This window comes from Dreissena polymorpha, chromosome 6 (genome assembly GCF_020536995.1).
Source record: "Dreissena polymorpha isolate Duluth1 chromosome 6, UMN_Dpol_1.0, whole genome shotgun sequence".
Lineage (NCBI taxonomy): Eukaryota > Metazoa > Mollusca > Bivalvia > Myida > Dreissenidae > Dreissena > Dreissena polymorpha.
The window spans coordinates 109,282,674-109,298,939 of record NC_068360.1 but is presented as its reverse complement, the minus strand read 5'-3'; the positions used below and the strand labels follow the sequence as shown (position 1 = coordinate 109,298,939).

General features: G+C 32.4%; 1 non-coding gene across 1 annotated transcript; it reads left to right on the top strand.

Moving 5' to 3' along the window:
* Positions 1–4,567: 4,567 nt before the first annotated feature.
* Positions 4,568–4,649, top strand: Trnas-uga (transfer RNA serine (anticodon UGA)). Its single transcript has one exon. It is a non-coding gene; the product is annotated as a tRNA-Ser (tRNA).
* The last annotated feature ends 11,617 nt before the right edge of the window (positions 4,650–16,266 follow it).

The following is a 16,266-nucleotide window of genomic DNA, read 5'->3' as shown; positions in this document are numbered from 1 at the left end:
AATCAAAATGAAAATTAGCCAATTACAATTATTCATAACAAGTTTAAACCTATTTATTGTAGCTCGATTGCATCGAAAGGGTAGAACCAGTAATTGGTGTCAATAGGGGGGGTCTAAAGAGCGCCGGTGATCGAACTAGGGATCTTCGGGTCGTTTGGAGGACACCATATCCATATCGCCACAAATAGTGCATCCGATACGAGATTTACAATGAACATACGGTTTAATTTTAGGTGTTCACATATTTCTTTTACCAAATCAAAAACATATCTACCAAACTCATGCATGTACCTTTAATGACACCATGCGCTCATGTTGAGTGTTACATGTTTTTCGAAAAACGAAGAGGCGGCATTTTAATACAATAGATGCAAACCGACAGCAAAGATGGATGTCGTGAAATCGCTCGCTACCACTACTACTACTACTTCTACTTCTACTACTACTACTACTACTACTACTACTACTACTACTACTACTACTACTACTACTACTACTACTACTACTACTACTACTACTACTACTACTACTACTACAGCTACTACTACTACTACTACTACTACTACTACTACTACTACTACTTCAACTACTACTACTACTACTACTTCTACTACTACTACTACTACTACTACTACTACTACTACTACTACTACTACTACTACTACTACTACTACTACTACTACTAATAATAATAATAATAATAATAATAATAATCATAATAATAATAATAATAATTATTTAATTTCATGAAGAATTCACATTAAGAAATGATTTCTTTTTAACAATGTGGTCTTCAGTAACATAACACAAGTACATATTTTGAAACATGTTTACGAACATACAAGGAAAAAAATAACTATACAGTTAAATGTCATAATAACTTCCTTATCAATTCCGACGACGCGGACGACGACGAAGACGACGCCGCCGATGATGATGATAAATGATTATGATAATACAAAATATGCAAAATATGATACAAAAATCAATCTTTCAAACTAAATAACATCAGACACATCACAACAAAGTATTCACAAAGAAACAAAGCTGCTTTAAAAAGCTGTTAGAAACAAAACTGCTTTAAAAAACTGCTTTCGATACTGAGATTTGAAGACGCTCTTGAGAAGTTCGACAAGAAGATTACCAACGTTATTGAAACGTTGGAAGATAACGAAAGAAAGAGGAACAGTGAGACAAAGGCGACAGTAGATAAGGCAAAACTCAACAAGAAACAGGCATTTGAAGAAATAAAACAAAACAAAAATGTTCTAATATACGACTCAAGAAAACTTTAAACGCAGTTGCGGGAAGTTGAAGCACTAAAGGCTCAGATGATAGCATATCTTGACACGCTGAACAACGCTACAAAAGGTATTGTTTTAACAATATATTCATTCAATGATCAATCGTTTTAAAGTCAACAGAGTATATAAATATATTAGCATATGTCATTATTTGGTGAATATTGTGCATCAAATAATTACCACGTTATTTTTTATCGCAAAGAAGCCACGTTGTCAAATCTGTCTTACATTCCACCGCATTTTTTCGCGCATGAACCATTGATCAATTATTACTTAAGAAGAATATAAAGTTCAGCAAATGTTCGCACGTGTTTGCAATCCATAAACTTACGCAAAAATGTTTTGTTATGAAAATCTTAAAGGGACCATTTCACGTTATGGTAAATTGACAAAATTTAAACTGTTTATGCCATATTCGCAAATTTTGTTTGTCGATATTTGTGAGGAAACAGTATAACTAAACATTAACCATGCTCTAAAATATCCATTATATGCATCTTTTGTCGATTTAAAAACCTGAAAATTATAAAACGCTGCAACGCGAAACGAATTAATAATTTGGATATTTCTGTTGTTGTCGTTATGCTTTGTGATACTACGAGGATTGCTTATATAAATGAATTTAGTTTGATAAATACGGTATAGTATGGTTTTATACATGTTATTTAGAAGAGAGATTATGTTAATGGTTTGGCGCGAATAATGCACGGGTTTGTGTGCAAGTTTTAGCGCGAAAGCGCACGAGTATTTCGGTTTGGGATATATATGATTTTTGATTCTATTGAGTCGCCATTCGAGGTTGTATTTTACAGGCAAAAGTAATAGAAAAGGAAAACGAAGGGGTGATAACCTCGCCCGCCCGCCCTTAATGGATGTCTAAATAATTGGTTACATTATTTTAACGTTTATAATTTTGCAATAATAAAGTCGTAATTCAGTGTATTTTCAGTTCGGTTTTTGGTCCATGTTTCATCTTTTACTTCATATTGTGTTTTTAATGTTAATTTTTAGGTTATGTGTTTCATATTTGAGACTTTTCCTGGAGATAGTACTTCCTGCATATTTATTGAAATCTTGGTATGTTTAAATGTCAGTTTTATCATTTTTGTGTTCTTACGTAATGAACGTTTAATTTTAAAATGTATTATATTAACGATTAAATAATTGTTTCGTTTTGGTGTGACCGGTTAGATGATGACGTCGGTTTAGTACAGATGTTGAAAAAGTCGTCATGTGCATATATATTTATGTATATTACTCGGAATAGTTATGATTTATCAACATTCTTTTTAAGTTTTATTTTATGGATTTTATGGTTTTAGTTATTTGATTCTTTCTTGTTGATGTCCGGGGTGTGTACGGGATGCTTTTGATGTTTGTTTGTTATGTCAATTTGCACAGTGAGATTGTTAATGTTTTATTTACATCTTTTGCTAAAGAATACTTTATTTTTACAGTATAATAATAGCTGCTTATTTGTAGATTTCTCTTAAATTAGAGGTTTCGGGAGTTGATGAAGGCACCTAGACACCGGTCTTGAGCCATGGGTCCTCATACTTCCCCCTGACATTAAAAGAAAAAACAAAGAAAAGAAAAATGAGCAGTTAGGGTTGCGTATCCCGCTCGTGGTTTTACCAGAATCATTTATTACTACCGATTATTGTATGGGGTGTACGTGAAGTCATGTACACTTCTCTTGATTGGTGGCGGTGGATGAATATTGCAGATAATAGCAGCTTATTTGAACAAATAAAAATGTTTCACATTTGTGAATTTATAATATTGAAGCAAGTTAACGTGATTGATGGGCGTTGGGGGCTTCCTGTGTGCACTTTGGGCATCGGCTGGGATCAGTTTATGCAAACCGTAATTCTTGATTTAGGTATATACTTGCCGTCGAATTGTTATGAATAAATTTGCACTTTTCACATGCAACACATGGGCATGTTAAGTATTCATAATTACATGCCCTACATCATTTAATAGTATCGTTTCAGTTATTTACACTTCTGAACAAGGATGTTACACCGTTTACAGTCGTCTCGAGACGCATCAACTGTGCAATTGAAGTCGATTTCCGTTGCACATGGAAAACAAACGGGCGTCAGAAGAATTGTTTTTTTGCATTTATACATGTGGATGTCGAAAGTCCTGTCAAATACAAGCACTCACTCCTATTTGTCTTTGGGTTATTATTTGTATGATACTGATAATGATGTTGAAAGGATGATGATGATATTGTTGATAAAGATGAGGAGAATTTAATAGTATTTTGAGAATAGAGAATAACAAATTTACTCATAACTATAAGTAAAGTATAAAATACATCACGTATTGTGTGAGCTCGGATGGGTCTAAGCGAAATACTTTTACTCCAGGGGTTAGTGGTTCGAGCCAAGTCGAGGGTTACTTTTTTCTTTCTTTCATTGTATTATTGCTTTTAACTTGAGTTTTTTAGATCCAAGTTTTACATTTATCAATATAAAGCATTTAATGACAAACTTCAATAAATGCCAACATCTGTGAAAGGCCCCTTTAAGAGAAGATTTCAAAGACATAATTAAATACTTGCCATATATACAATGAGCGGAATTTTTACATCACACATGGTTAAAACTATGTCCGTAATAGTGTTTCGTTTTTGTGTAACAATAGATCGAGAAGTATATTATGATGAAATTACAAAAGTTAGGGATTACAGTTAATAGACAGTAAACATAATGCGTCTTTTGTGTATGTACGCTTTACACAAAAATGTTGAACAACGTCGCCCCATGTTTATCATTTAGAATTACAATGAGGCGTCATCTAATAAACGTTAGTATGGTTAGTTGTTAGTTGTGTTTAGTTTAAATGTTTAAACGTTTCTTCTAACCGAGTTTGTAAAACAATGGTAAGCGATGTGTGTTTCACTTTCTGCGAACCAGTTTTGTACAGATGAACATCTTCGTATTTTAAGTGTTTACAAGAGTATCCTCAATTTTTCATCGTTACTGGTAAAATACCAGGTTTTACCTAAGCAATTGCAGAATATTTAATCCTTTCGGATTTTTAACAACAAACATTCCTCTGTCTTGATTGTGAACGTGAAGGTTGCATACAGCATTTATTATGGCATGTTGTCTAAGTGAGCTTATAGTTGTATAAAAGACTAATCGAACTTTACAAATCGAACTTCATATCGACAACAAAACAAAGGTTTAAGGTAGCGCACCCATAATGATTTCCCGCGATTTTTTCGAAGATTTAAGATACTTTTTAAAGTTGCCGTGGCCGAATGGTTAAGGCGATATACTTGAAATATTTTGGGATTTTCCCGCGCAGGTTCGAATCCTGCCGATAACGCATACTTTTTGCGACGCGTTTTATTTCTTTTCTAACGTATTTTGATTTAATATAGCATATAAGCTAAGTTTATTGTTAAATGTGTTGAAATTTGTATGCAAGTTCTTCAATTTTTAAAATTAAAACAACGTTTTGGCTAAATTGGGTGATTTACTGCTGACAATACGAATCATGCATGTTGAATTTTATTTTTATTTTAAAAAGTAAACGGTAAATCTCTCTATTTCTTTGTATCTTTGCTGTATATAGTATATCTATAAAAACTAAGATCAAAATATTACTTAAATGATACTATTGTTAATTTTATGACGCTTTGTTTTTAACCAACCCTAATTTCTACTTGTCTGAAACCACTTACCTTTCATGGCACTATTCCATAGATAACACGTTAAAAAAAAATAATGTCTGCAAAAGAATACTTAATTTATCTTGTTTACACTATAAACACCTTTACTGCATCTGTACACACCAACTGCATGCATATATTTGTATATCTGGATGAATTATGGAACTTTCATATACTCCAGGGGTGCAAATAAACTGGATAAAAGCCGATCGTGGGAGTGGTTTTGAAAAAAGCAGTATATATTTTTTAAAGCATGGAAAGCCTACCTAAAAATGTGCATGTAGTGAAACGACGCTGATTAAGAAAATAATACATTAGATTACAGTTTGATAGGTGCCCGTTACGGGTGCGCTAACTTAAGGTGAGTTTTACAAATTCCGTTCGCATGTCGAATAACTGTACCGAGGCAGATCTCATTGGGAGAATTGTGCAGTGTACCAGATTTTTACAATTAAAAACATACACTATACTTAACAAATATTATATTAACTTTCCAGAAAATGCGGCTATAGCGTTCACAGCCAGTGGTCCGGTAGATCCCCCCCTTTCGATTCGGCACCGCCCTTACCGACATTTGGGGCCACTATATTAAGTATACAGGGTACTTCTGTTGCTCTGTTCAAGGGCTGTATTATTTCAGTTTCCGTTTTGTGAAGAAGAGATCCAATCCTAGAGTAGATCAGTGTGGTTGTAGCTTCGAAAAAAACGGTAGGTCTGTTGGAATAAAGGCATTTATAGATGCGCATGATTCGTCTTTTTCCGGGGGCACGGAGGCAACAGTAGGTGCAGACATGGGTAGCTACGGCGTAAGCAACGGGGCGTACCTTATCTATGGGGACACAGTCCAACTGATCGACTGTTCGCCGTTCAACAATTTTGAGAGCTGGTCTTCGTTCAGTGGGGTTCTCCTCAAGGCATACTAGCTTTTCCGTTTTGACGCATATGTGGAAGTGCTATTGCTTTTGATAAATTCACAAACATTTTGTTATAATGAAAAAAACATGTACTAGTCACTGACTTTTTGAGTGTGTGTAAAGTAGCAACCTTTTGACTTCTTAAGCGTTACGTGTATTTTTGTTTATACCGTTTTATTTATTATACTATCCAGTATATTTAAAATTACCTAAAATTAGCAGATGCGTTGTTTGTTTTCTACCTCTGTTACGTTATTTTTTTTTACATCTTTGCAAATCGTTGTTTATAATTATATTTTTTGTTTTTATTTCAGCTCCTTAAATGACACAGTTGAGATTTTGAATACAGGTCATGTCGTAACAGTTAAGGAAAGTAGTCGACTTACATTAAATAAATAGAACCCTATAAACCTCGCAATTTGTCCGGCAACGTCATGTCAACCATAATTAATATTAACTGAAACCATCACATTAGTTTGCTTTAAAAAATAGACTGATACTATATCTAAATGGTTTTCTGTGAACAAAAATAAAAAAATGAAACTTATTCCTTGATCAGCATTTGAGAGATAAGGTGAATTATTTATAGAAGAAACTCTGCACAAATGATAGCTCACGACTCAAGCAATCGCGGTACGCACCATGTCGTATGGCTGCGTTAACGTGCGAGAATGCATCAACGAACCAATTACAACAAAAAGTTACAATTTAAAGTAATGTTAATATTTATTAAAATACAACAAATTGACTTTTGATCGAAAACTGTAGCACTTATTTTTCTTAAGAATTTTATTAAATCTCTATTTATTCGTGTACGCATCTGCAAAAGCGTTATATGTTAATGCCGTTCATATCTATTAATAGCTAGAATCTTTGAAACAACATCAGAATATTTTACTTAAATGCTGTATTACTGTTAAAAGGTCAACATTTTAATAAAATCGAAATTTGGCTATTAAAAACATCTCTAAAGTTTGATAGTCGTTTTATTATTAACGCATCAGGTAATTTATATACAGTTTATTTTTCCCCAAATCATGTTGTTGTGACATGTTTAATTCTGTAATTTAAACAACACCAAATCGTGTGCTCAAAACTGTTTCATGAAGAGAAGTATGTAGCTTGATCACTATTTAATAAATTGTGTGATTAAAACAAAAGCTTATAAATGAAATATTATATGAACCCCCATTCACTTAAACCATCGTTGGTTGTTCAGTCCGAAGTCTGTATTTTGTATAATACGTGGCAGACATAGAAAGTGCACAAATCATTACAAAGATAAATATATAACTATTTTTTCCTTTAAATCATGTGAAAAGTTATTGAGAAAAGGTGTGTGTGTAAGGACTTAACCATGCATAATGCACTACTACGTCAAACGGCCTGGATGGCTCAATTGTATCGTTAGTTGTTTTTCTAACAAAAAATACGGACTCCAAACCTGACAAATAGAAAGTTATTGTCGTCTTGATATAAGCATAAACCAGCAGCGTTACCGAAACTGATAGGTATTGGGCGAGGAAAAGATTTTAATCATAGATAAAACATGAAAGTCAAAGTCCACCACTACGTGTTATTGGTTAACCAAGAAAGGTATTGGTATCAACAAGCATTGTATTAAATTCTAAATCAAACAACATATTATTTTTCACCTAAAATGAAAAACTTTTTAAAATTTATTTCAATTTCATTTTATTAAATTTAATGTACTGACATTTACGAATAACTCCTCTACTCCCCCCCCCTTGCCCCGTCACCAATAGTTTTACGAAAGTGCCATCTTTTGCAATGTATAAGTCGCACATTGACGTTTGTTGTGTATTGTTTCATCAGGGCAATACTTTCTTATCGTGTGCATTTATTCCGATTTACATTTGTCACCATAAAATACTACTTTTACTCAGTCGCACGTCAGGTTAAGTTACAGCACCTGGACAGTTGCAACACCCACGCTTTTTATGCGTGGAACTTGACAGACGACAGCATCAATTTCGCACTCATATTAAAGAACGGATTTTACATGGTGTTCATGTAAAGGTTATGGTTTACCCAGGGCCCGTATTCACCAAACAAGCCTTAGACTTAAGTCTAATAATACAGAATGATTATGTTACTTGGAATATTCGAATACATGTTTAATTCTGAGTCAAACTTTGCATCAACCACTATTCACATCATTATTCACGAAGATCGTTTTGTTTACGACAAAATTACCAGTGGTAGACTGTATAGACTCAAATGCTGAGCAAACTGCTCTTGGTTCCAAGTCTATTCTTTATTCTTAAGAATCGGTTGGTAAAAACAGACCCATCAGATGCGTACGAAGGGACTTCAAGCAGCAAATGTAAACACATAGCCATAGACAAACGAAATGTTTATAAACTGGAACTAACCGCGTAAATTGTGTGAAGGTTATTGTCTTCACAACTTACTCGCCATAAGTATTTAATAACTCACAATTTGCTTTCAACTTTTCTAAAGTAACTATTGTGTTTATCTATCTGTGGTAAACGCTTGTTTTAATGACCGACGTCATTTAAACATGATAAAAGCCAGTTTATCCCGCCCTTATAAGCATTCTCGGAACCGATTGGACGGTGAAAATCACAGATTTGCGACTAGAAAGTAACCTGATAATTTTTCGCATACCCGTAGCCATGGGGGGGGGGGGTTTGGGTTCGTTCGCACCCAACTTTTCTACGAGTAAAAACATGTTGTACTTTAAGTTGCACCCAACCTTATTCGACGCAAAAACGATGCAAAATTATTAACCTGGCACTCCAATCCGTATAAAATCGATATACATTTGTTACTAAATGATTGTTTTGTAACTTTTCTCATCGTTATTAATGTCTGTTAAAGCTTTAAATGTCATTGATATCATAACGTTATGATGAAGCCGACGTATGGTGGGTTTCAATGCCAGTCATCTAAATGGCTGGAAAAAAAAGATTAACTTGAATACATAATCTTATAAAAAAAGAAAGTACATTTTAGATGATTATTAACGGAATGTTATTATGGCTTCCGAAATTGACTAAAATGAAAGGACACGCTGTCGACTATTTCAAGATTAATGAGTCACTGGTCAATAAATTTGCATTATACCACGGTTTATAACAATTACACATAGTGCAATTTCGACAGACTGCGTTGTCTTTTTGTTATATCCCCGTACAACCATTTTCCGATCACCTAAAGGATTTTCCAGCAACAAATATCAGCTATGCTCAAGAGAGGAAATTTTGTTGTTGTATGGCAATAAAACAAATAATTTCTACAAAGTAATGTACCTTTTTTTAAGTTACCAACATTTAGTGGCATCTGTTCTGCTCCACATACAGAACTTTCAACAATGTTTTAATTATGCCAAACTTGACACTCGAAATACGTATAACTCTTAAACAGTTGCAATAAAGAATTCAAAACTGTATAATATATGATCAGGTAGACGTCCACGTTTAATGTACATTAACTGTGACAGATCTTGAAAATAATGTGCAAATAAGTCCTTTTTTTCTTCAACGTCCTAGTATACATTGCTAAGGACTTTGAGACATAGGGTCAGAAGTTTGATGTTATAGGGTCTTTTTGTTACATAATAAACTTAATTTACCTCGTCAATAGGTATGTGTAGGTCGAGGCTATCCTACTCCATTCCTTACAAACATTATGTGTAAGTAGCAATTGAATACTTGTGTGTTAGTACATAGCTAAATGGTTTGAAAGTTTATAAACAGGATGTAAGTTTGTAAGCGGTGTACAATGTATGCATGTATACATAGTAAATGAAAATCTTTGTTAAAGCACAGAAAAAAACAAGTAGCAACTATACTGTCTATATAACACAGGGATCTTTATACATAATATGGAGATTTATACTACACATATCATTGTTTTCTCTTGTAAATGGTAAAGAAAGTTTAGATTTCAAAAAAAGTGAAAACAACACCACAGTGTATAGTTGAAATAATTCATTTCATTGCACATCAATGTGAAGCAAGTACATTTTAAGTTATGGGTTCGTTGTATTAATATTCTTACCACTGACCAATTTGGAAATTGCGAGCCTTGGCAAGTGGTATGCTTTTTAATTTCCCATGCTAGTTAAAAACTCCTTTTTAGCCCTGGTACTGTAGGGATTTTACTATGTTTTTTACAAATTTAAAAAACATACCTTTTTATTTCAAGAAATAAAATATTAATGGGGGCCATTTTTTTCTGAACAAATTCCAAGTAGCACATCTTGGCAAGAAATGTTAGGCAAATTGATGTTGTTAAGAATCATTGAATGTTTGATATAGTTGATAATAGGTTAAATGTGTTCATATTCCCAGAAAATATGAGTTAAGGTTTCCTAATGTGTTTTTTACAAAAAGAAAATAGATTGTCGTCAACAATTTTCATTTTATATAACAGAGATTTTGTACCCAAAATTCTGTGTACAATTCTAGTTTGAAGCCATCGTATATATGTATCATTGGAGTTTTCAAAAACAAAGTTATGTGTAAACTTCCTATCATTATTCTCAAATATTTCATTCCATTTATTTTGAAATGTAGGTGTTTCTTTATTAAATTTATATGTGCTATATATTGATTTATTTGGTTTTGCTTTAAAAACAATCACATTCAGATAGGAAGAGATACATACTCCAGTGGTGTTTGGCTTGTTAACAGAATCAAAACTTGACTTTTTAATTAAATCTGATACAGTTCTTTAAACTCCTTCATAGAATAAAAAAATAGCACTTTTCCAGTGTAATTCTCAATATCATTCTTGGTCTTGAACACTCCAGAGGTACATAACATGTCTCTTACAAGTTTAATTCCTCTTTCATACATGTTCTTATCATAAATGCAATTCATACCAATTTTAAAGTCGTCATTGTAAAAATAATGGCATGATAAATACATCATCAAATGTACAAAGCTTAAATTTATTAACATAAATGCTATAGTAATTAGGAACATCTTTCCAAAATGTGTTATCTTTTAACAATTGTGCACATATGCATTACCCATATTTAACATTTTTTTAACATCAAACAATGAATAGACTAATACAAAGCATTTACCCGTACATAGTACAAGTTTCTTTATCCATTTTAGCTTCATACTTTTTTCAAATGAGTATATATCTATAATATTTAGCCCTCCCTCTTCATAAGGTTTGATAAGCACATTATGTTGGATTTTTAAAGGACCATCCCCAATAAAATTGTAAAAACAATTGTGTATTTGATTTAATACATGTAATCCTGGGCTGGGAAGACCAATAAATAAATGAGTGAAAAGGAAGAGTAACATGCATATAACTACAATTATCTTCCCTAATGGTGAGATTTTTCTCCTTTTCCAAACAATTATGATATTTTGTAACATTGTCAATTTGCTAGAATAATTATAATTAATCATTTTCTCTAGGTTGACATCAAATATGATACGTAGTTCTCTGAAATGGGTTGAACCCCACATTAGTTTGTATTTTGTTTTTATTGAGTGTGTACTATGTTTCTTCGAGCCTATCCACCTGAGTTTCGTTTTGTCATAGTTAATTTTTAGTCCAGATTCCAGGGCAAAGGTATGCAGTAGATCAAGTGCTGTATTAAGAGAACTTTCAAAACCGTCTAATAAAAGTGATGTGTTGACTGCAAATTTGGACATTTTGTATTCAATGTTTAACTTGTCAAGTACTGTTTTAAGTCTGTTTGCAATTGTGCCTGAAGCTATTTTGTAAACAACATTTAAGAGTGTTAATGGTCTAAGATTGTTAAAGAAGTGTCTTGGCCTATTTTGCTTTGGTATACATGTTATTATACCTTGTTTTTGAGTGATTGACATAGCTCCCGAAATAAAAACATAATTAAGACTCCTTAAAATGAAATACTTAAGGTCTTTCCACAAAACTTAAAAAAACAATATGTTGTGAAGCCATCTGAACCACGACTTTTTAAATGTTTACTATTTTTCAAGAGTATAGAATTCGTCCATTGTCAATATACCTTCTTATGCTCGAGCTTCATCGTTATACAATTTTGAACCGTGTATCAAATAAAGTTCATCAAATATAGCGTTACCACTCTCTTTTTTCACCTCTTGAGTATAAAGTCTTGTAATATCCGGCAGCTTCTGCTAAAATTTTGATCATATATATTTTGGCCATTATTGTTTATAATATAAGGTATTGTTTTGCTAGATGAGTGCTGTTTTCCAAATTGCAAAAGTATTTAGTGGGATTTTCGCCTTCATCAATCCATTTTGCTTTGGACCTTATGAAAGATCCTTTCATTTTGATATCACGGATATCAGAAAGTTCCTGCTGCAACAAATGAAGTTCTTCAATATTGTTTTCAGCAATATTTTTTTCTAGAATTTTATAATCAAATCTCCCCCGTCGTTCCTCTGTTTAGATCTGTATGATTAAAATGAGATAGTTTTGCCCCTGATTTCCATTAACAAGGTTTCTAAAAAAGCTGGTATTTTATGGTAAACTGAATCTCACGTTCATCAATCGTGTTCAAAGAGTCAATATTATATACAGGCAGACAATATTGTTTTTTGATTTATCCAATGTTTATTTTCATACAATCGAGATATTCTTGATCATGTAACAGAGAGTTATTGAATTTCCAACGTCCTTTGCAATTGATTGTTTCGCAGAATTTCAAATCTAATGTTATTGCTGAATGGTTAGATTTGTAGCTTGATTGTATATCAGATATTTTAATATTTTAGCTAGCGACTAGGAAGAGATCCAGCCTACCTTGTTGAAGAGTGTTTGCTTTTCGCCAAGTGTATTGATTAATAGTTCATTCGTTAGTCTAAAACTATATATCAAGTTTCTATCATGCATTTCAAAAGATAACAATTATCTTGACTTTTTATTATTGTTAAGATCTAATTAAGAATCCAATACAAGATTAAAAGCTCCACAGATAATAAAGGTATCATTTCCTAAGTTGTCTATGTCAGAAAGTAATACGCTGTAGAAATTTGGTTGATCAGTGTTAGGTCCATACAAGGTACATAGCGTGAACCTTTTTGTATCAAATGCTATATTTAAAAGTAACAAGTTCCCAGACTGGTCTTTTGTAATTGCATGAATAGTAACTGGTATATTCTTTTGAAATAATATGCAGACACCTCTTGAGTTTGAATTACCATGGCTAAAATTACATTCACCATCCCACTGAGTATAAATTTGTATTTCTAAATATGGAGTGAATTGGCAATCTTGTAAACAATAGAAATGTGCTTTGATTTTAGTTAAAAAAATTAAATACATCATTACTTTTGTTACAATCATTTATTCCACGGCAGTTGTTAGAGCGTATTTTTAGATCTGTCATCAGTAAATAAAACTCATTATGTCCCTTTGATGTATTATACAAAAATGAACCCAATAATAAAAAATAAATAATCATGAAATAATGACATGTAATTTTTTATAGTTGTCATGCACATTTATAGACAATAATAGTTTGTTCAGTACACGTGTGTATTTGTATAGAACGTGAAACACATGAGCAAAGTACAACACAGTTTGCTGTTGTTTTTGCAGACATAATACTCAGTTTTAAATATGTATGGCAAATATTAAATTGTAAGACATAATAACATCTACAGTCAACATTAAATTGCTGTTTGTCATTGTAACAGCACAAAAGTTCAGGAGCACAATATGTATGTTTAATTGTTTAATAGGGTCTTTATGAAGCCTTAATTGTTATATGTTTCAGAAATTCGTTAAGAAAAAGATAACTACTTTGTTAAAAATAGTTTTAAAAAAGAAACCAGTTATATCATTTTATTTCTGTTCAGTATTGATGCAGATTAAAGAAGACCCAGTTTTGTTAAACAGTGTTTGATGTACAAAACACTATTAGTACGTTTAGAGCAATATTATGCCTCTGGTACTATCCATAGTAGCAGACAAACATTTGTTTTGAAAAAAATAATACTTTTAATGTGCTTGATTTATGAATAATATAATTTTTGGAATCGTAAAATACACCAATTGTATTAAGATTCCAAGACATAATGATATCTTATACCGTTCTTATTCTTGATTTGACATTCTATAAATTTGTTGTTGCATATGTAAACAAAGTGTGTGCGCGCAAACTAGTGTCAGATTAAACACCGTATAAAATAATATAGTTCCGTGACTGATCGAAAAAGATGGTTATTTAAAAATGGTAGTGCGGAATACATGTACGCAATATCATATTCATGTCGATCAGTAACTGAGCATGGTAAATGAAAGTGAAATTTCATATAAAATGGTCTATAATTTAAGTCTCAAAATACAGATAAAAATAAGGCAGAATGCAAGATTTTACATTTCATTTTCACAATTTCCTAGGGAGAGGACCTCCACCCCACCCCCGATTGCAGGAGGGGTCACCCCATTCGCAAATTCGTATCTCAATAACAATCGTTGATTGGAAAATTCGCACCCCACATTTTAAAACCCTAGCTACGGGCCTGTTTCGTGACGTTTCTGTGTCAGCACATATGACTCTGTAGTGTTGCTTGATTATTCGATATGTTTGTCATGCTATTTCATACATGTAGTAACAATATGACAATTTTTCAATATTAAATAACTAGACTGGATGTTTTAACTATATGTGTATCATGAAAAAAGAAAGGGAAGTAATGCATCCAATGTCCTCTATCTTAGACTAACATACCCCGCACATTGTAAAGTCCATAACGTAGGAATTATTCCCCATTATATTCGCATCGTATGCAAATGAAAGAGCAGCACTCGCATATCCCACAACTCATCTGAAATATATCATAATAATTATATGTAAGGTACAATGGACAACAAAACGTCAATTAACGATATTAAAATAACCTTATTCGTTCTTTTTTCTGCATTCGGATATACCCATAAAATGATTGAACGGTTTTTAATTCAGACATATCAATAAATCAGGCACTTTATGATTAGTTTTCCTTTGCCAGTGATTTCGTAATAAACTAATACATTGATCTTCATTTAAAGTCATTGATACCCATTTGAGTATTTTCGGACAGGTGAATTCGTTTAAGACGTAACTTGACCTAGGCATTGGGCTGTATGTATTTCAATGCGTATAACGGTAAACTATACTACAATGTTCTATTGTTATACTGGATTACCAAATTTCCTCTTTAAATAAATACAGCGATGGATTCGTAACTCAAAAAACAATTTCAGATAGATAGAACTCTGTAAATCATTCACACGATAAGAGAGCACATCAAAGAGGCAAAGGATGAACATGTTTTGCTTTTTACTTTACATTCACTGAATATAATACATGATACATGTAGGTCATGTGAAATATTACACTACAAACAACTTAATATATTATCCCGAAAGTTCGATTATGGAATACATTTATTATAGACAAATTAAGCACTTACAAACATTTACACAAAACAACTGTTATTGGTGCATGAATACATGATGGCTTGTAGTTAAACCTACACTTGCCTTAGAATAATTAAGTGGCTGCAATCTCTTTTCTTTTGTTGAGCACGTCCTTCTTTTCAAATATACATGGCAACTCCAAAATATGGTTTTCTGCGAACTGAAATTAGTAAGTGTTTGAATAATGGGAACACATTTTAGCGAAAGGCCGGTTATGATTTTCAGACAGTGGTTTAAATTGTGTACTAGTTGCTGAATAGTTGCTGGAATTTTGATGCATAGTATACATTTAAATTTCACATATTTTCCTTCGAACAAACAATTTCTACGAAAAACACCTAAGGTTTAAAATGTAAGTATGATCCTTGTTATCTTGAAATCGGTATTGTGTCGTCTATTTGAAATAAGGTTTAACATTTACTTTTTTTCAAATTTTAAATAAACTTAGATTACAGCGATTTATCATCGTACTATCACTTATGTATATGCCACAGTTAAAACCATCAGTCTGTTTTGAATAAACTAGAACTTTCAGCCTCCAGTTCTTGTCGTTCAAGGTTCGTCCGAGAAAGTTTCTGAAGAAAGATAGGAAACATGAAATGAAACGACCATTTTTTTGTACGTTTAAACAAACAAAAAACAAAAATGTTTAATTTTCACGTGAAAAAAAAGCCGGAAAAAAACTTTTGATTTAATGTTGTTTATTTTATCAGTTGATATTGTTCACTTCAGTACATTATTCAACTTACTTCCAATTGTGTAACAAGTGTTTTTGTTGGGAGGCTGTTTCTCCTATTGGGTTATAAAAGCACATTACTCTCTTTTTCGGCTCAATAACCTGTACAAATAAACTAGAGCTATCACTAAGAGTGATTCATACCCCCACCACAAGCTTTAATTGAAAAGTTGATATATAATAGTAATG